This window comes from Heliconius melpomene, chromosome 1 (assembly GCF_056956725.1).
Source record: "Heliconius melpomene rosina isolate 202511_hmr_F chromosome 1, ASM5695672v1, whole genome shotgun sequence".
Classification (NCBI taxonomy): domain Eukaryota; kingdom Metazoa; phylum Arthropoda; class Insecta; order Lepidoptera; family Nymphalidae; genus Heliconius; species Heliconius melpomene.
This window is the reverse complement of record NC_140389.1, coordinates 787,410-809,910: the sequence shown is the minus strand read 5'-3', so window position 1 is coordinate 809,910 and position 22,501 is coordinate 787,410. Positions and strand designations below refer to the sequence as shown.

Below are 22,501 nucleotides of genomic sequence, written 5' to 3'. Positions count from 1 at the left end.
ACTTCTTTTAGTTAACTAGTGAATGATTTGTATTAAGGGAAGGCAGAGGTAGCCTAGTTGTAAGACACTATATTCCCCAGGCAACGCCCAATTTTCGATGCATTACGCGTTGAGTAGCGGGACGCTACGCTTTAACTTTTTCACTAGAGCAAAGAAATGAAAGTGAGTCATTACTCCGAATGGGAATTAAACTGACAACCTTCTTTTGCAGTCTGATGGTGTGCCACTGTGTTACAACGGCCTCAATCAATATTATAATCACCAAAAACGCCATTAGAGTTCGGTAGAAAATGGGAAAGGGATGCTGCAGTATTCAGTGCCCTGCTGCGTGCAGTATTCAGCGTAATATAAAAAAAGCAAACTGAAAACTCCACATTCCAGGTTACAGCCATCAACCACCGTCCTCAGGACATAGCTTACCTAATTAGCCTCAACTAATTACAGCGGAAGATCTAAATATACACAATTTGTTAAAACCCTAAGATTTTGGCCAAACAAGAGTTTGACTTTAAAATTCGTAGCGTAATTGTTCTGAAAAGCGGAATTTTGATTAAGAGTTAATTGAATCCTTTAATTAGGGCTGTGTACGGATGCGTAAATAAGTAAGCCAGTGGATATAATCCTTGGGGGTTGGGTTGGTGTTCACTTTTCAATTTTAATGCTTTTATTGCACATGCTGTATAATTAGTATACATATTATACAGTTCTCGATTGTCTATATGTTACAAAAACAATGAAATTGTATTAATTTCCATTTATTTATTTCTGTGTCATGATTTTGAACAAAAAAAGTGTAAATTTTATTTTGTAGCTTTTATTATATAGAAAGGTAGTAAGACTACTATTAAGACTGTCTGCAATCAACTGTCTGTTTTAATGTTGTGTCTGCCATCAACGCTGCGTTTTGTCTGGTAACAACCAGATCGTGGGGATTGTTTTATTTGTTTAAATAATTCATTTCCTTCAAACCCACAACTGTTACTTTTACAGTCAAACGCAGTTCCGCTGCGCCAATATGGTATTTTTTTTAGATCTATTATAAACATAATAAGATATCAAGATTGACAAAAAGTAGAGAACGAAGTGTTTTATCGCAAAATTCTTATTAGAGATAACTCAAGTTAAAAAAACAATTTAACTTCTTCTTGATCTTTTACTTTTATGGCTTTCAACCCCAAACCCCATAACAAACAAAATTACCCAAATTCACTTTCCCAAAATCACTTTCTTTCAACAAAGCAAATTGCTTTACAAAGTCCAAGAAAAAGGGAACAATTAATACAACGATTTAAGAAAAAAAAACTTTGCCCCATCAAAATATACGTAGCGAAAATATCATTACGTTTTATCTAACAATTTGCCCTATACTGTGTTTAATTGTATTTCTAAACAATCAAATTTCAATCTTATTATCCAAGAAACAGAGTTCAAATCGCAATGTGCTCTAAAAATATTTTTTCAGCAAAATATAAGGTAATAATCCAACTAAAGGTATCTTATAAGTACAGTGGGCAAGTGAAAATACTTTTTATGGTAATTTTGACTTTATTTTTATAGTGTTAAGATCGAAATTCCCGCAGAGGTTGTCCTAGCAAATGCACATAAAGAAAAACAAATCCCTATGACAGTAACAACGAATGTTACTTTTCTCAGTAGCGCTTTTCTTGAAATAATACAGAAGAACCGTATAAGCGTGATCTCTTTGATAAGAGGTAGCGATTTAATATCGTGGTTATTATTTATAAAGTTGTAAATTTAACGAATTATAGACTACTAATGGTTTCGTTTATGTACAGCTTAGAATTATTTGTGGGTCAAAATAAAATAAATAAATAAAGATAACAGAAATCACTGGTTTTTTTTTCTACCTTGTTAAGTGCGGAGGTAATATTTGTAATAATTAATTAAGTAGAGTATATTTGCTTTATCTACTTAAGTAAAAACGCTTTATTATAATTACAATTAACAAATAAAAAAATAATAATAATAATTATATTAGAAAAAAAACAGAAAAAACTTTATTCTTCTATAGAAAATATATCAAGAATATTTTCCACAGAATAAGAGTTATCTAGTCCACTTAACAAACCTCAATATATCCAAAATCGAATCCGCTACTCGCTCCGCTCGTAACCAGCATCCACTCACCCCTTCAAAACATAATAATTCGTCATATTTATGATCGCGGCCGCTAGCGTTATGGCCCGGGTTACATTCATGGCAGTGTCTATCTTTGATACGTATAAGGTTATGTGGAAGTAGGACAGTGTTTTTGTATGGTCTTCACAAAGTAACAATAACACGCTATAGAAAATAAGTTATATTATGGAAGAAATGGAAGTATGTGGCATATAGAAATAGTAATTGCCGCATATAATTTTGTTTGTCTGGCTTGATATAGTACCTACAGGTACGAGGAATCTCGGGAAATCATGTCGTGAGGAGAACTCTCCTTAGTACTGTTTACATATAAAACTTCAAAATTCTAAGTTCAGCTATTTTTATATTATTTAGGCTAGGTAGCTAAAAATACAAATATCTATTATATTAATATTCTTTCGGTATATCGTTTCTGATTAAAGTGGGATACGAAAATGTTTTAATGGAAAACGGAGTGTTTTAACACTAGGGTGCCAAGTTACCTCTGCCTACCCTGCTATGTGCGGGATACAGCGTGATGTTTATAAAAAAAAATGTCTGGCTGTTACTATAGAGAGCATACTCTACATTTACTTTTATTGTAGAAGATATATTGTATATTTTAAAAAATGACTTTTTTTATCAACAAGAATTCCATACAAATATCCCACCGGATTTCAATCAATATTCACATGTAATAGGCGTATTTTAATTATACATAAACGTACTTTTGTTCTATATTGTTAGAATCAAAGAAAGAAGACCTTTCTCTAGAAATTATAATTGAAATGAATAGTACATTTCAATACCTAATTATAAATATAGAATTACACAGATCAAATTTCATTAGAGCTTGTTTGTCTATTAGTATAAAGAATAAAGAATAATGCGCATATAAGCAAGGATTTTTTTAGCTTCATGCTGTATCCTGCAGACAGAAGGGTAAACAGACGCAACCAGATAACCTAATATTAAAACACTCCGTTTTCCATAAACACTTCTTTATCTTCTTATGTATTCTTTATTTCTCTAAATTGTTGGTACGCAGTAGGATGCCCCATGGCTATTAAAAAGGGTAAATTTTATATAAACTCCCCTTTATCATGTATAAAGCGACAATTGTTTTATTTTTCTTAATTCATGCTGTATCCATCACCGCATAGCGGGTAAGCTAACCCAGTGTTAGACAATGAGTTCCCATTGAAACATTGTCGTTCTCCCGTTTCGCCAAATATAGAGAGAATTCAGTGTTAAAAAAATATCTCTTCTCCTCTAACATTTGCAGCCCAGATTAGAAACAACGCGTGCTAAGTAACGTAACTGAACGCCATATATTATCAAACGGGAACAAACCCACAACCCTCGCAATATCCGTCAATAAAAAGCCCTTCTATCGCAAACTGTGTAAAAAGCACTGATTTTGTATTCACACAGCATCTTTCATTAAAACGGCAAACCTAATACATTTGGTGTTTAATTTATTAAACCATTACAAGCATTATTTATTGCGTGAATAAATTTAACTGATCGGTTCCTCTGCTACCGTTTAAATCGTTTTTCTACTATTAAAAAGTCTAAAGCTGTGTCTGTTTAACTAATGGTTACGTTTGTAGGTTCCGTTCGTACTACAGGAATGTTATGGTTTGAAACTAGTCGTTGCCTGCAACTTTGATTGGATTTTTAAAATATAAAATAGAATCAATGGAATCCCGTTTTTTTGTGGCTGAACAAATTTCCCGAAATCTTTTTAGTGCTTTCCCACATAGGGAGTATAGGTTGTCCTAGATGCCAAATTTCAACTTTCAAGGTAGTTTCGTCTGTGCGTTGTCTGTCAGTTTCTAAGAAACGAAAGAATAGATATGTTATCGTTGTCTTTTCTTAGACAAACCTCAGTGTTAAGTACCGCCACCTGGGAATCAAACTCACAACCTGTCGTACTCCTGCGCCACGACTGGCCACGCTTATAGGTAATATCATTAAACAATATCATTTTGTAATTCATTACGTGCTTTCCATCAAAGCGTCGGTCGGGTCAGTGTAAGACGAGTAATTACTCGGCAACGAAACATCGCGGTCGTTTCATTTTTAAGTCTTATTAATGTAAAAGCTCTTAGACTCTTGTAATTAAAATTAAAAACATTAAACTTGTTAAGGAGGAAAGTGGAATGATTTGTCACTAAAGTCTCTTTAATTAGAGATGGCTAGAATTGGATTTATTTTAAACGAACTAGACAACCTTTTCTTTTGAGGTCGTCACGTCTTGTTGTAGTCTCGGGTTAGAAACAAGACGGTGTTATGTTCCGCCACTCAAAACGAAATGTCTCTTGAATTCGGCGGGTAGTGAGAAACGGAGCGTCTTAACACTAGCCAGTCCAGCCTACAATACTTTATGCAGGATACGGATATGATTTTATTAATTAAAAGAAACTGTATTTAATCCACTTATAATAATTGTATCGTCGTGAAACTTGACAGTTGTACATCGCTTAGATGACAACATAATTATACGGGATCATCAAGCTGGTCTGATGATGGAGCCGGGATCTGATAGTGGAACTCTTCAGAGGTTGCATGATCAATTTAGGCTCATATAATTTATATCTCCGAGCGCACTCTATACCTCTTACAGAACTTGGTATAGAAAGTTTTATGTAATTTATTTATAATTATATTTTTATAATTTACAATTTGCCGAAAATACATAAATCACTACATCCGCAATCACTTCCACCTACTTATAGCTTTGAAGCTTAAAATTAATCGAGTCATTACTTCGAGTCGTCCAAAAGAGGTTCCCTTATCAAAAGAGGTTGAAAATTATAAAATTTTCTAATAAATAAAGCCCAACCCAACAGGCATTCATCATACAAAGTGAATGGATTTGAATACAATCAAAAAACACCGCGGCTCTCCTAATTCTACTTGATGGAATTAATAAATTTCCGCGGCAGGTTCATCTTGAATAAGACGGGGTTATAAATAAACAGATTATAGTATATTTGAATGTTTTAATTAGGATTTTCTGTTTGCTAAAAGAAAATGAAAAATTTTGCTTTGGTATCTCTTCACTCATTTTTTGGATAAATAATAGAATTTAGGCTTTAAAACGTAAAAATAATAATACAGCAAGATAGGCATAGAGAACCAAGTGTTAAAGCTCTCTGTGCTCCACTTCATACCCAAATGGAGACAGGGTGTGAATTGACGGAATTCATAGCCTCTTTCTCCTGTTACCAGAGGGAAAACGTGACTTCTACAACGACGACGACGTGTGAAACGACATTTCCCGTCTCTTTATTTTGTTACCAGAGCGAGTAAAAGCTTATTTCTTCTTCACGCTCAAAGCAGCTTCACGCTGTATCCCGCACACAGCAGAGTAGGCACAGAAAACCCAGTGTTAAAACCCTCCGTTGCTTATTTGACCAGGGCGAGTTTATATCGAGACATCGCAAAAATCGTAAATTCCGCAAAAACTTTACCCCTAAACCATTTTAAGGACAGTTATAATTTTTCCCCGAATGTAATATTTAATAGAGATACCTTGTCAAAACATTAGTCGGGCGGAGGTCGGGTAACATTCAAAGTAAGGGTCGCAATGATTTATAAAGACGCCCTTAAGGCTTTACTTCACTTGTTTGGTGAATCTTTGCGATAAAATTTTAAACCCTACCCTACCCTGTAATAGGGGAGGCGCTGTTAATTATGAACGCGATACTCCTCTGGGCATACGGTGCTGTTTTTGTATATTTAAAGTAAATTCGTTTTTATGGTGAGATAAATCGCGGTGTTTTTCTACGTTAATTGTTGTAGTGTAGTAGCTTATTAATGGTTTTAGATTTACATTTTGTCTAATTCATACGAGAAGATATATGGTTGTATTTCACGAAAAGTGTAGATTTTAAAACAAGAAACAGATGTTGACAAACAGGCTAAAAATAGTGTATGTAAAGTCCTCACTAATGCTTAAAAGTAGTGACTGATCACTAAAATTTGTCTGTTTATTTTACGAAGATAGTAAATATTAAATTTGATAAAAATTTACATTCAACTACGCAACGACCTAAATGGGAGTAAAGCTGTTAATTATGAAAGCGATACTTCTCTGGGTATAGAGATATTTTCGTTATAATTTAAATAAGGATTATTTACAGTTGTAAGTTCCTTTTCTGTCTAAGGTATAATAGTTAAGAAATATATATAGAAAAAAAAAGCTATAACACGAATAAAAACAAAAAAGTCTTCTACTTAGATTATCAATATAAAGATTGTCGGAAAGAGGGGAACAGAAGTGGTTCCCCTATTCCCTCTGCCTATCCTGCTATAAGCGGGATACAGCGTGAACCTAAAAAAAATCAAACTTCCATACTACTCAAATAAAACAGCAAAATGTCTAAACTAAAGCAATATAATATTAACATACGCTAAAAAAGATTTCATCTCGGGCCATCATCAGATGGAGATTCAAAAAGATACAGATGCTGGGATAATGGAGCAACTTGCGCACTTTGCCTAAACTTTATATCTCTAATAACTTGTGGCCGTCATTTTATGGATATAAGTATGTATTTGTATAAATGGGCTTGATGGATTTTTTGGGGATAAAACTTTGAATATCAATCATTTTAGATGATTATTTATTAGATTTTCAGATTATATTGTTACTTATTATTACCATTGGAGCCGTCCTGTCTCTAAGCATGCGACTAAATACGCGATGCGTGCGGTTGTTAGTTCGATTTCCAGCAGGGGAATGAAATATTAAATATTTTCATTTCTTCGGTCTGGTGACGAGGCAAAGCTTGGCGTTGAGTTCCGCCACTCAACACACATTGCCTCCAGAATTCAGCGGAAATGGGGAACAGAAGTGTCTTCATGGGAACAGAGTTTCTTCACAGAAAATTAAGAAAAGTCCTTATTCTAAATACATTTAGATCAATATTTATTTACATATTTATATCCACGTCGCACTGCAGACGTCTACAAAGTAAGTAGTTTAATGCAAAACACGATCACGAACCAAAACCTCGTTAGCGAGAACGGTTTGCAACTACTCCACACCATGTATTGGGACTAGGGATTTATATATCAGAGGATAAGTTTGTAGGGAAATATTTTTGGTAACGTTTAAAAAGAAAACAGTAAAAAAACATACATTCGCACGTTCTTGCGATTGGTTGTGGGTTTGATTGCCACTCGAGCAAATAAATAAATCAAATAAATCACCTTCACGCTGTATCTCGCACACAGCAGGGTAGGCAGAGGGAACCTAGTGATAAGACACTCCGTTCCCCACTTTCTGCCGAATTCTGGAGGTATAGCGTGTTGAGTATCTCTCTCCGTGTATCATCTCGAGCTATTAAATATATAACAAGACAAGGCGCAGCGTTAAGTTCTACCACTCATTACGTAATACCTCCAGAATTCGGTTGAAAAGGGGGACCAAAAACGAACTGAAAAAGTGTGAATGAAGTGTCTTAACCCTAGTTTCCCAGGTTCCCTCTTCTTCTTCCGAGGTACACCATAAGACTAAAACCATAGTGAATACTAGATGTGTTAAGACTACCTGTGGTATAATCAAGACATTACGTCTCGTGCTGAGCTCAACGCTGCTCTCCGTGTTGTTACCAGAGCAAGAATCTCTTAGCCACCCTATGCCATATGTTACACGGAACCTAGTATCTACATAAATCTGTACATTCTATGCGGACCCCACCCTAATATATTCAGCGATCGCGACTCATAAATCAGAATAAGCCAATTTTACACGCGTGGGAATTATATTGTCTGCTTCTTATATTATTGTTTTGGTAGTGACATCTCTCTCATTTCTTCATTTTTTTGTCTATATCAAAGACTAATGAATATTTTAAATGTTATATGTGTGTCAATGATAAAGAATACAAAAATATTCTAGATAGTGTATAAAATCTTGATCGTAGCAGACTCGAACCCGCGCCCCTTGGTTATCGTCCAAACGCCAAACGCAAACGCACGCATACCGCATAACTAAGCCCTAAGCCCGAAATTCATATACCCTTATAACTTTTTTTTACCTTCATGCTATATCCTGGATATAGCACGGTAGACAGAGGGCTTCCCCTGCCTACCGTGCTATATGCGGGATACAGCGTGAAGGTAAAAAAAACATCACTGATGCAAAACCACCCTTATTCTATGATAATGGTCCATACAGACCGGGTGTTCCAATTTTATTAGATTTACACATTTTTTACCTCGGAATCTTGAATTATACGTCGACGTCTGATGGTTTCTCGGCCTCCCTAAAGTAATCTCTGATTTGCCTAAGTATCTCTCTTCTTTATCGAATTTATTTTGCGTTAAGAGGCTTCAAATGAATTAGGTGATGTATTTGGTACATTTCCTCAGTATTACTGGCTAAAATTGGCTTAAAGATTATTTTTGTGTAGCTTCACTCTATATCCCGCATACAACAATGTAGGTGGAGAGAACCTAGTGATAAAACACTCCGTTTCTCACGCACCGCCCTACTTTGGATATATTTCGTATTTGGTAGTGAAACTCGCTTTGTCTTGATTTTCCACATAAGCATATATATGTATAGCAACGTAGAAAAAGAATGCAAAGAAGTTGTCGCACTCCGTTCTCGTTCTTAGCTCTCCACTCAATTTCAAGATACTGGACTGGGAAACTGGGAATGTTGGGCATTTTTAAACTCTCTTTGTGTATGGTGCCAAATTGGTGCCATAACGACTGGAAAAAAATATTACAAAAAAGTAGTAGTTTCTATTCACAATTTGTTATCAGCCAGCTCTGTTTCATTTCAATATACTACCGTCACAAAACGTCCCGCAGCACTAACTGCTATCTGCACTTGAATTCATTTGAGCTTTCGAACAGTTTAACTTGGTAGGTTTCCAAGGATTTAGGGCTCCGAATAAAACCAGACAATCTCAACCAAAATGGTTTTTCTTAATTCTTTTTTGATACTATAGTATAAAATACTATACTAACTATATAACAATTGCCGCATTGCGGCCCCAACTTTAAATATAAGCACATATCCACTAGAATTTAGATTTTACACAGTTTCGCCCCCAGATATATAAATTTAGGGGGAAGTCGGTTAAAGAATTTCTTAATTGGATACGCTTGGTCCTGACACAGCCATCGGAAGTTCCTTTTCGAAGAAAACGCCCAAATTAACTCACTCGAAGATTGAAGTCCGTGAATATAGAGAAAACTTAGTAGAATTTATCTTCCTCCGACAAAGTTGAATTGAGCACTTATAGATGGCACCGATTTGAATTTGTGGCGGCGTTAAACTTCACTGACACTGACGGAATTATAATTGTGCGACTCGTTTTTGCGTTTCCCACGACGTTTTTTTGTTATTTGTGATTGGAATTGGATTTTGGGATGAGGAATCGAGGGGATAATTTGAGTTATTTAATATGGGGTCAAGAAATTCTTTTGTTGAATAATGGATGGATTATTATTAGAAATATATTTTTTAACTAAGAGTGAGATGATCTAGTGACCTACTTTTTAATTTAAGGGATTTGTTGTGTTTGTTAGTTTCTCCACTTTTCGCCGAATTCTGGAGGCACTGTGTATTGAGTGGCGAAAGTTAACGCCGCGCTTTGCCTCGACACCAGAGCGAAGAAATGAAAATATAATTTTAAATAAAATATTTCAATTCTCGAGTGGGTATCAAACAAACAATCAGTCGCGTTTACAGTCCCACTTTGTGCCCCTGCGCCACGAATGGCCTCAACAATGTCAACAGTCAACAGTACTGTTTTAACAGACATAGAAAAAAAAATTGTAGCTCCTACTACCATCGATGATAAATGATATTTACCTAAGTCCTACAAACTGATTAGATTACGCCAAATTACCTGACTCATACAAATATAACATCTCAGCAATTTGTGTGAACATATTTTGATAGAAAATATTCAACTTGGCAAGAAACATTCGGAGCTCACTTAAAGATATAACTTTGCAAATTAACTTATCGTGTGTATCAAACAAAGTTCGTTTGGAGAACTTCTTAGAATTCTCATGTTCATGCGATTAAAAAAATTAACTGTTAATAATATTATCTTATAAAGAAATTAATTTAAATAGCCTGAAGAAAATCAGAATGAGCTAAATTATATTCTATTTTTGTTTCTGACGTAAAGCGCCAAAAAACTAAATAAAAAGGGCAAAGGAATTATATTTATTTTCATGCTTAATGAGACAAAAAGCGGTATTGAGTTCCACCGCTCTATATGTAGTGTCTTGAATTCAAACGGAAATCGAAGGATTCTGTAAGGAGGATTGAGTATCTTGATTCCAGATCTCTACTATGTATGATATCACAGAAGCTAAAATAGAGAAAAAGAGAGAAAACCATGAAGCATAAATGTGTTCGTGTGTTTCTGAAACTGTTTCCGCACTCTTTTTTTGTACCAGATGGAAACAACTAAATTAACTCATTCCTCCAAACGGGAATCGAATACACAACCATCATATTTACTTTCCAAACACCAATTCATTAAACTTTAAACCCCCAACCGTAAATTTATATCACCTCAGCGGGAATCAGGGTCGTATTCGACGAGATAACAAATGAAATTCTAATCGTCCTACCGATATTAAAGTGGAATACCTGCACAAATAACTTGGGGCGGGTCGTATAACGAATATTTTAGTAGGGGGCGACTTTTGACGCGGTCCGAAAACGGAAATTTTTATATTTGCCTCAGCCTGGTAGTAATGGGATCAATTTTGTACTTTGGGACCCAATGATAATGCGTAAACTTTGATAAAAAGGTGTGAAATAGAGTGAAATTGAATGTTCTTTTTAAAAATAGATAGTAAGACCGTCGTGAGTTAGAAGAGGGGAAGAAAAGTGCGGTGCTTAGTTCAGCTTCCACAAGTAGAGAATGGAGTGTTTTAACGCTAGGTTCTCTTGCCTATCATGCTGTATGTGGGATACAGCGTGAAATCTTTCCGTTTCCCCGTTTACTAGTAAATAAAATACGAGGTTTACCACTTAACCGCGGAACAAGCAATGTCTCAAATTCAGATAAACAGTGAACAATGAATGTCTTAATAGCAGTTTCACTCTGCGCAACCTATTGTATGCAGGATAAACAGTAAAACTGCAAAACTGTATATAAAAAAATTTAAGAATATTTTTTCATTGCTACATAAAAGGAAAGAGAGGAACATTCAGCAAAAAAATTAATAAGCTATTGTTTTTCTTGAATGATTTATATTTTCCTTTTATCTGCTTCCCGTATATCATTCTTAGGGAATATCGTATCTGTGGAAGTTAGCGAAAACAGGCCGCGGTATTATGTTTTGTTATTCAAAATATAGGTGGGTAGGTTAGTCGTGCTCAGTGATTGTTGCAGACTGTCGTCGGTTCTAATTCTAATTGGTTGTAATATTTTTTAAAAAAATAAAAATGACGGCAAGAATGGCGATATTCTAAAGAATTCGGTGGAAAGTGGACAACGGAAGAATTTTAATGGGAACGAAGTACACCGCGATACACCGTGAACCCTATTTGTGATGGGATATAATTAATAGATTTGAATCCACGACCCTTTGTGACCACTAAGCTAGACAGATCAATCAGATTATCCCAGCCCGTTCATACGAGCCTTTCTATATTAATTGAGTGGTGGCCAAATGGCTTTATGTAACAAATGTACTGTAGATAAACTGACCACAATCGGTTTTTGATATTAATATCACGATAGGTGCTGGTTCTATTATTTTAAGCTTCATAGATTCGGCATTTCTACGTTCTGGTAACGAGGCAAAGCGCGGCGTTGAATTCCGCCACTCAACACGCAATGACTTTAGAATTCGCCCAAATATGTGCTACGGCAGTATCTTAATGGGAACGGAGTGCCGTAACACTAGGTCCTCAAGTTCCATCTGACTACCCTTCTATATGCGGGATACAGCATGAAGCTAAAAAAAAGTAATATATAAAATAAAAAAAAACCTATAACTATTTTTCTGTTATTTTTTACAAGAAACCAAGATATTATTTAATATTATAACCTACAATAATCGTACCTACTATAAACTTTGTAAATTTGCTTTAGAGTAATTAATTTTTAATTTAATTTTCTTTATTCTGTCAGTTATTGTTCTTTAATAAGGGCCGGGGCTGTCTTGAATGGATATAAACAAAATTAAATGTAAACAAAAACAATTTTAAGCATAATTTCTTAAACGTATTATATTTATACAAAATATGGAAATTTATAAGATTTTTATTTATTTTAGCACTTTTAGCAGGCTAATATTATTAAGGCTGAGGTTAGTGGGCCAGCGTTTGATTGTAAAGCGAAGGTAGCGGGGCTTGTCTATGTGTATGAGGCTGTCATGTCACGGTCATGGGTTCGATTTTCACTATGGTGGAAGAAATTATTTTTATTTTCTCGGTTTGTTAATATGAAACAGTATGATTGAGAGCGCCACAAAGCACTCAATATCTAAGGCCAAAATTTACGTAATAGCGAACGAAGTGCTTTAACACTTGGTTCCTTCTGCTATGCGGGAAAAACGTGAAGCAGCTTTCAAAAATAATTTTCAGAAAATGTCATTTATTTTTAACTTTACCAAGACACTACATTGTTTTTAATGGTTTCAAATTCAACGTCTTTGTTGCAACTACAACAAATACTCTCTCTGTCTACTACTCTCTGACTCTGAGAATATTAGTATTTCGAGGACGCTCTAGATATTATAGGAAATTATATGGTGGCACATAAAATGTAAGGTGTTTTAAGTTTTTAGATTAAAATACTTGCTTAAATTTTTCCTTAATATAATATATATTCATAAGTGATGAAGTATAGGCAGGGTATCAAGTGATAAGACACTATTCACCAGGCCCCCATTAGCACGGCGTTGACTTCCGCCACTCGACACACAATAACCTGAAAATTTTCTCTATATACCCGGCTACATGTGGAAAATAATGTTAAATTAAGAAAAAGCTCATATAAAAAACATAAAACAGCTAATTTTCAAATAAACAATAACAAAGTAAAACCAAATATGGCATAAGTCAAAAGTCAAAATGTTTTCGGGCGAAAATTTTACGATTTTACGACAACAGCGAGTTTCCGAAAGTTTCCACGTCATAAACCTTTGACCTTCATAAATATTCTATAAATAGCCATAAAATTTTTATTTCTTTTTATATGTAATTCATAATTTATTTGGTTAGAATGTTATTTTTGTTTTTATGAGATATGATTATTTGTGAGATTCAAAGATTTAAAGCTTAGGATAAGTATAATATATGTTTTTATTTTAGCGCAGTTTTTCCCATATAGTAGAGTAGGCACAAGGAACCTGGGAACCTAGTGTAAATGCATTCCTGCATTATCCACACACCGCCCAATTTGCCTTTATAGTCAAACGCTTTGCGGCCAGACGCAATGGCTTATAATAATGCTTTCCCCATATAAATAAAATGTTTTTTCAATACATTATTCATTGTTTAAAAGTAACTTTGACATATATTCCGTTAAAACATATTCTTTGGAAATATTGAAATGTTTTAAAACTTTTCCTAAGAAGTATTATCTATATTGATTGATTCATCGGTGTTACTTTTATACTTTATGTTTTTGCCCTCTTATACCTACTTACAAGAATATTAAAAATATATATACATCGATTTTAATTTTCTTGTGTGGTAACGAGGCGGGAATTCGGTGAAAAGTGGGGGACGGAAGCGTTTTAATGCGAAAGGAAGGCCTTATCATTAGATTCTCAGGTTCCCTCTGCCTACCTTACAACCACCACATCTACAGTCACTGTCCCACTGCGCCACGACAGCCCCAAAGATAGATATCAAAATCAATATTCATTATAATATATACCTATTCATTTGAAGTTTAGACGAAAAGTTCATAACAAATAAGTTTTAAAGGAAGATTGATGGTTTGATCTCCCCAAGGAGAGGGGGAGGGAGTGGGATGATATCCTGTAGTCAGAGTGTCGAAGGCCTACACAACGAATGGGGGTTCAAATTGCGAACGAATGGTTATTTTTTCGTATGCTTATTATAGCTTAACGTTGTATCCTGCATATAGAGGCAGAGGCAAGCTATTGGTGACTCTCGTTTATCATTATCCGCGATTTTTCGAGACATTACGTGTTGAGTGCCGCTTAACGCCGCTCTTTATATTGTTATAAGGGCAAACTAATGAAAATAACGAGTTCCCCCGAGAGGAATCGAATCCACAACCGTAACAATAAAATAATCGTTATCGTTATTTTATTACAAAAATAGTTACTAAAGCTTTAAAAGTTTAAACTTTTAACAAAAACCAATATTGAGTTATTAAAAAGTAATCACATTCAGAAAAAAAAAAACACTCGACAATTGTAAAAACATATTAATTCGTATCTGAAACGTTATTGGATTGTACCTCTACCTGTAACCGTTACTGTAAACCAATCAGTATTGAAATTGTTGAAATTTGATATCAACATTCGTTTTTAATAGTGATTTAATAAACTACTAGCTATAAACTGCGACTTCGCCTGTGTGGTCTTATGGAAAGCTAGGAGTTTTACTTCAGGCACATCCTAGGTGCCAGAGCTACCTTTGAGGTTATTTAAAACACATCACTATTTTTCATTTAAATTTTATTGCCTAAAAGCAAGTAATTATAAAAATACTAGTTAAAATACAGTAGTTTGTTGTACAGTTATAATTGGAACGCGATGCCATTGAATTGACTTGACTCCCAGCATAATTAAACGTGCGGCGTTGGGTTCCGTAAACCAACACTAAATATCAATAAATAAACGGAAAATTTCAGTAATGGTAAAATAAATCATTTATTTTTTTTTCATAAATTCGAGACGTTGCGTATCAAGAGGAAAATTTTATTTAAAATTTGAACTAAATCATGAAAGAAGGTTAACATGTATCTCTAGTTTTAAACACGAAGCAACATTTAGAACATTTTAATCTTCTTTTCACTCGTGCAAAGCAAAGATATATATGGCATGTAATCTAAAGATAAGATAAAGATTTTATGAATCCCGCCTCTCGGGGGTCGTTCGTGTATTAGTAGATACTCGTATGTTTTACAAAATGGATATAGTCTGAAATAAAATAGCCTCAAATTGGTTCTTAATAATATATATTTTTTTATAACAGGTTTATTTTGTAGAAAAATAGTGTTCTGATCACAGACTATTCGGCAGGAAGTGAGGAATGCGACCAGTTAAGTTCCAGATTCTCTCAGCCTACCCTGCTATGTGCATGATACATCATGAGGATAAGCTTTTATATGTATGTAAAGCTATACGAAATGGTTAGACGAAAATTTAGAATGAAAAGACATAATACCAAAAATAACAGTGAAATCCAAATATAATAACCATAATTGTTACTTCTGTTCTAATCAAGGTAGCAAAAATATAATACTTTGAGCAAAAACGTACGGTTTATATATTCCGACAGGCAAACACACATGATGAAGGCTGAATAATTTAATACCGCTGACATTTTTAATGCAGAACCCCGAAAAAAAATAAGAAAAACGACGCAAAATGTACGAACGTCAATGTCAAAGTTTATCACGAGATAGCGTGTGATACGACGGCGGGAAAAAATTAGATGCCTTCTTCCAGATGAAATTATTTAGCGTTTTTCTTTATAATACTCGGAATAGACTCGTATGAATGTATAGTCATTTTCTTATAAGCTTATTTTTTTACCTATAACCTGCCTATCTTTACTAGATCGAGATATTGCGTGTCGCGTGGCGTAATACAACGCCGCGCTTGTGCTTCTGCGATACGCCACGATGGGCTTAATACGATATTATACACAACTCTTAGCGATTACCATAGCGAGTCCACGCGGGCGAAGCCGCAGATAAATGCGAGTTTAATTTTAATAACACCAGAAATTGAGCTAGCACCTACTACCATCGCGCATGCTACCAGGTTCTGTCCGCTGCGCCACGCAGTATCATATCTGTCAATAACTCTGGCTTCACTTTGTATTCAGCTTATGAGTAGGTATAGCAGAGTAGACGGTGGGAACCAAGTGTTAAGACACTCCGTTTCCCATTTCCACCCACTTTGCGAGATATTCCACGTTGAGTGGTGGAACGTAACGCCGTATTTCGTTTTCACCCGAGTGGAATTTTAAGTCATAGCCATCCCAATTACCGTCAGACATCTCAATATGTTTTTACAATATTATTAATTAATATATCATTTAACGATACATTATCAATACAATGTGAATTATAACAAAGGAATATTAATACAATACGTTCATTCTTCTTAACAATATAGCCGTGCCTGGGCCTAAATAAATGGTTATAGTATTTAATAAGAAAGTTGTGTGTTCGATTCATTTTTATTTCCAGACTAATCGTAACGTAAGGGCACAAGTGTGCAACAGTTAACGCTATAGATTGGGGGTTCGATTTCCACTCAAGGAAATACAATATTCAATTTTGTTTTCTCGTTGGCGCTGAACACGCAATGCCTCCGAAATTTTTCGGTGTGGAACGGAAGTGGTTTAATGGGAACAGTGTCTTAATTTTAACACTAGATGCCCCTGGTTCACTCTGCCTATACTGCTATGTGCAGGATATACCGTAAAGCTAAAAAAAATTCTCCGCTGTTCTGTTTTTTAAGACTTACCAGAGCGTAGAAACAAAGATAATTTAAATATAATCATTGCCCCGAATGGGAGTCGAATCTCTAAACATCGTTTACAGTCAGAAGCGTCCCACTGCGCTTTTAACCATTTGTAAGCAATTAGTTACGATCATATCCATAATTGTTCGAAGGCTATAAGTAATAACGTGCGCGTGCGATATGCCACTTAGGTGATCAACGAACCGATGTATAATGCGGTCGGCGAGTCGTGGCCGTTCTGAAGTTAGGCTTTCTGGAGTTTTCCGTATTGCTCACTCGGGAAATAATGAAAAGTAATAAATATCTTAAAATCAATTTTACACATGATTTCAGGGTGGCCAAGACTCGTCAACCGTACTATAAGCATTAAATATATTATGTGTAGTTAGCCTTTAACTGAAGTTTATTTCATGGTTTAATGCCTTTTTGTTAATTGTGTTTATTGACCGTCTTGGTTTAGTTGGGTAGTATTTGTCGGTATGAGTTTGTGGGTTTAAATCCTATATAGTTTAGTTAGTTAGTTAAAAAGAACTCCGTTCAGCACGCATCGGCCAGTTTTCGGGATATTGCGTGTAAATAGCAGAACTCAACGCCGCGCATTGTCTACCAGAACGGAGAAATAAAAATTAAAATGGTTTGAATTAATTATTGTTATTTTTACAATGTTATGTATAGTAATTTTGTAATGCAAGCGAAGCGTGCGATATACCTCGTGGCTGCGCGTCGGACCGCTTAAATGATTGCTATGTAATATAAATGTAGTAAGTAACTTAACACTGTGTGGTCACTCGAGCCGGATCACAAACATGTGACTGACTGTATACGCCACAGATCGTGGATTCAATTTCGAGCCAATTAAATATTTATATTTATAATCTCGTTCTATCAACGAGGCAAAACGCGGCGTTAAATTCCGCCACTCAATACGTTATGCATTAAGAATTCGGTGAAAAATGGGGTCCGGCACTTCCGTCCTTTCTTAACGAGAACGAAGTTTCTTAATCTTAGGTTTCTAGGTCCTCAAAATATATTTTTTGATATTAGTAACATCGAAATCAATACATAAAAACGTGAGTAGTGTGAGTCGTACATCAAATTTACAAGCTTTAAAAGCAGTTATATCTATATACACAAAAATATTATAATGCAGATAGGTTCCTATGTACTCAAAAAATATTTTCATAATAAAACAATTTTAAAACAAAACAACTTTTACCACAAAATGTAACAATATTTTTTTCATTTTTTGTATAAGTTTCATTGTGTTCAAAGCCCTGTGATAAAATTGATAGTTCTAGCTGAATGAATATGAAAAATAAATATATACGTAAATAGTCGTCGTTCCCGTGTTTGTTTTATACTTTTGTTAAGCATAATAAAATATTATAAACCTGTTAAACTTGTCGCATATAGCAGGGAAAAAAGTTAAGATATATCGTTAATCAATTAGAGTCCAATTTTTAGACATTACGAGTCGATTAACGTAACTTAACGCCGCGCTATAAAACAAGCGATAGAGAGTAATCATTTCCTTGAATCTGTACCTAGACAACTATTATAAATTATGATTGAGACTAATGGACTAAGATAAGGAAGTATATAGGATTAGGAAGTATATTTGTATAAACTCTAATAAGACACTCCGTCCACCAATCTCGATATATTTTAGTCTCACTGTATAATATTTTTCTTATTCCCCCCGTCTTGGATCGAACCCACAACCACTACGCTCGGTCAAACACTGTTCTGCTATACAGTTACGTTATATAGAACGGTAACGCACGCGTCACAGCAATATAATACAGCGCCGCCAATTGATTCAGTCCGGTTCATAGAACGCTCGGATTTCACTAATTGTTATCTGTTTTATTGGATTCGATGGGATTTTATCATGTTTTTGCGCTTTGTCTTGTTACCAGAACGGGGAAACGCGAATTATTTATTTCCCCGAATGGGAGTTGAACCCATAACCGGCGCATTAACAGTTTACAATAATGAAATATGTGACAATTTACATGGGATTCGAATCTACAATCATCAGTCAATTCTTAATAATAGCCTAAAATTTATATTTTCCAAGGTTTATTATAATAGTAAAAAGTGTTATCAAAAGAGTATAATGCAATGGCTACTATTTAAAAATACTCGTATATGAAATACCCACATGAAATACCTATGTGAATGAAATAACAAACATTCGCTTTAAATAAATATTTTTCTTTTCTATAGGAAAATAAGAAAAAAATTCAAAATGTTCACTCTCCTTTTAACACTCTGTTTTTAATTTTCCGCCGAATATTCAAGTGATTGAGTGTTGAATGGCGAATCTCAACGCCGCGCTTCGCCTTGTTACCAAAGCGGGAAAATGAAAATCCTAAATAATTCATTCCCCCGAGTGATAATTGAACCCACAACCGCAGTCTTTCAGTGATGTTAACGCACTCCATTACCGTTAAGAAACTTTCGTTCCCCAATTTCTGCAGACTTCTGGAGGCATGATATTTTGCGTATGAGAACGAAACTCAACGCCGCGCTTTACCTCGTTGCCAGGGCAAGAAAGTGAAAATATTTAATATTTAATTTATGAGTGGGAATCGAACCTGTCGCTAGTACCACTGCGCCACGACGGGCGACCCCTTATATATTCAATTCAAATTAGAAAGTAACATTAAAAGTCAGCTTTTAAGCTTTTTAGCGATTGCTTTGAAAGTAACATTCTGTTATCTTGTTTATTCATTTGGGTGGATCTCTTAAATGAATTCACTGGGTTTTTCTTTATGCACAAAAAAAAAATCTGTTAAATAAATATGTTTTGTTTTTCTATATTAGCAGCTTCACACTTTATCCAATCAAACCACTCAGTTCTTTTCCGTTTGAATTCGAGCTATTGCATTCTGTCGCGTAACTTAACGCTGTGTTTTGTTTAAGCGATGATGGAACAATAGAAACATAATTAATTCCTCCGTATAAATAGAATTGACAACCATCGCGGTGTCCCACTGAGCCACGATTATTATTTCAAATTAAAGTAAATCAAACATTTTGTAGATAGCCGGTTGTGTTTCTACCTTTTTGTAAGTGAAAAGGTCGTAGAGGTTGCTGATGCCAGTTGATGAAAAAAAAAAGCTTTTAGAAATCGAACCCATGACTATCACTTTCATTACTCCTATAACGTAATGCACTTAGTGTCTGCACATCGTCTCGAGTCACTAATGAATCAATAGACACGCTACGGTTAAGAACAGTAATTGACCTTATATACTCGTATCTATGTAGGTACAATTATGGATATTGTATGGAATATTTGAGATTTGAATTGGCTACCTATTTAGATTAAGTTTCTTATTAAGGTCTTCGTGGCGCAGGGGCTCAAGCGTGCGTCTTTAAGCTCGACAGATGTGGATTTGATTCCAACTCAGGGAAATGAAATATTTAATATTTGCATTTCGTCACTTTGGTAACGAGGCCAAGTGCTGTGTTGAGTGTCATTACTCAAACGTGTGCCTATGTGCGGGATACAGCGTGAAGTGAAAAAAAAATATACGACGATTAACGACATTAATACTAGATGTTTATGGTTATTTCGTTTTAGTGGGTATTTCTCGTTCTTGACGAAAAAAGGAAAAAAAGTTTATTTTTTATTCAATAATAGATATAAATTGTTTTAAATATACATATAAACGAGCGAATCCGCGTGGCGGTCGCTAGTTAAGAAATAAATATAAAAGTCCCCTTTCTTTGAGGAACACGAAGCTACAAGCAAGTAAAATATTTATATTATAAGAAACGGAAGACACTGGGTGCATTTTTTTCCTTTTACAAATATTTGCTCGTGTACAGAGAGCTGGATTTGAATAATACTGTTTGAAAGCCGTTTTCAGTTTGGATTTTATAAAGATTTTTTTATGTTAATAGTTTTTTTTTTATATTATGGGTTTTTTAGTTTCACGCATTATCCCGCATATATCAGGTGTAAAAACACTCCTTTTGTCAATTTCAGCCTCTTATTCGAAGTTTTATATGTATAGATATTGTGTATATATGGGGGTATCCACGGAATGTTAAGTAGTTTGATCGGTTCAGTTATTAACAGAGTAAAAAACATAGTTTTTGTTTACGATATCGCATTAATTTATTTTATAAATATGTTATTATTTACAGTCAAACTAATGGAAGGATAAAGTGAAAATTATTTTTAAAAAATCTGACTAAAAGATACTCTTAGTATCATACAAAATAGGGGAAAAGTGGAATGGAATTTCTTGTACTAGTTTATTTCTGAAATATATATTCTTACAAAATATCTATTCTAAACCTAATACGATAAAGTTCTAACTGCAAAGCATAAACATAAAAGGCGACTACAGAAAAAGCTCAACGTATACAACCCTGACAAATTATATAACTTGATTCACCATTAAGAGTGGGACGGGCATATCTTCCACCCAACGAGTGAGGGAGACAAAAAAAGGTTCGTTCATATTGTCACGGCAATATTCGAGATTAAAAGTAACGCCTCGGTTGGCAGCGAAATTCCAGGTACCGTCGCGTATAAAAGTACCTTTTTTTTTTTTATTTTCACATCGCTACCTCCCTTTATGGTATAAATTTACAAAGGTTTAATTGGTGCTTTTAATTAAAGTCCAATTTCTACTGGGAAATGATAATTTACGTGATTTTTGTTTATAGAATTGTTTTATTGGTTGGTACAGTAAAATGTCCTGTGGGATGGTGTTGAGTTAAGTAAATATTCTACACAAATTGCAATATTTAGAGTTCAATCCAAATTATTTTTTTAAGCTTCACGCAAGCCAGGAACCTAGTGTTCAGACACTTTGCCGCCGCAATCTGGCGGCATTGCGTTTTGATTGGCGGAACTCAACGCCGCGCTTTGCTTCGACACCAAAGCGAAGAAATGAAAATATACATTTAAATATATATTTCATTTCTCGAGTGTGTATCGAACCCACTACCAGTCACATTTACAGTCATACACTTGTGCCGCTGAGTCACCGCTAGCCTCAAACTATAATACATATTAATCATGTGTGATTCATTTTTCTCTATTATTTATTACGTTTTCTTTACGTATTTTTCGCAATAACAGTACGTATAGGCCTATAGATGCCTAGAATCTAAACTAGGATTTACAACGCCGTTGGTTCGACGAAAAATTCTTTGGCGACAGATTGACGTAGGTTTTGGGCTATATTTTTTTGTTTTAAAGATGTAATGCACAGTTCCTTGATAAATTAACTAAATAATAGTTTTTTTTTTTTCAAAAATAAAATCAGTAGTTAATAAGATAAGAGCGCTCAACCGAACAAACTCTTCTCTTTTCTTTATAGTGGCACAGAGATAACGTAGAGCCAAGTGCCCCATCACTCCGCTTTCCAAAACAAAAAAATACAAATCCAACCTTGAAATTATGATAAAAGGAGAACGGAATTCCGTAATTTTCTTATGATTTTTTCCGAAAATCCCCCATAAAACGTTACAAAGACACAATTAATTCTCCCCCGGTATATAATTCGTAGTCACCTACAATAAGCTACAGAAGTATATTTCATTCTCAGAGTGGCGAACTGACAGATACATTACCGCCTCAGATAGAATTATAATGCCTTTTGTGAGGATTTTACTTAATTTTACATGATTTTAACCGAAAAAAGGAATTGTA

General features: G+C 34.7%; 1 protein-coding gene across 2 annotated transcripts in view; it reads right to left on the bottom strand.

The window, feature by feature from the left end:
- Nucleotides 1–22,501, bottom strand: part of sns (nephrin adhesion molecule sticks and stones) — a 177,564-nt gene that overhangs the window by 113,048 nt on the left and 42,015 nt on the right. The gene's annotated exons all lie outside the window — the stretch shown is intronic.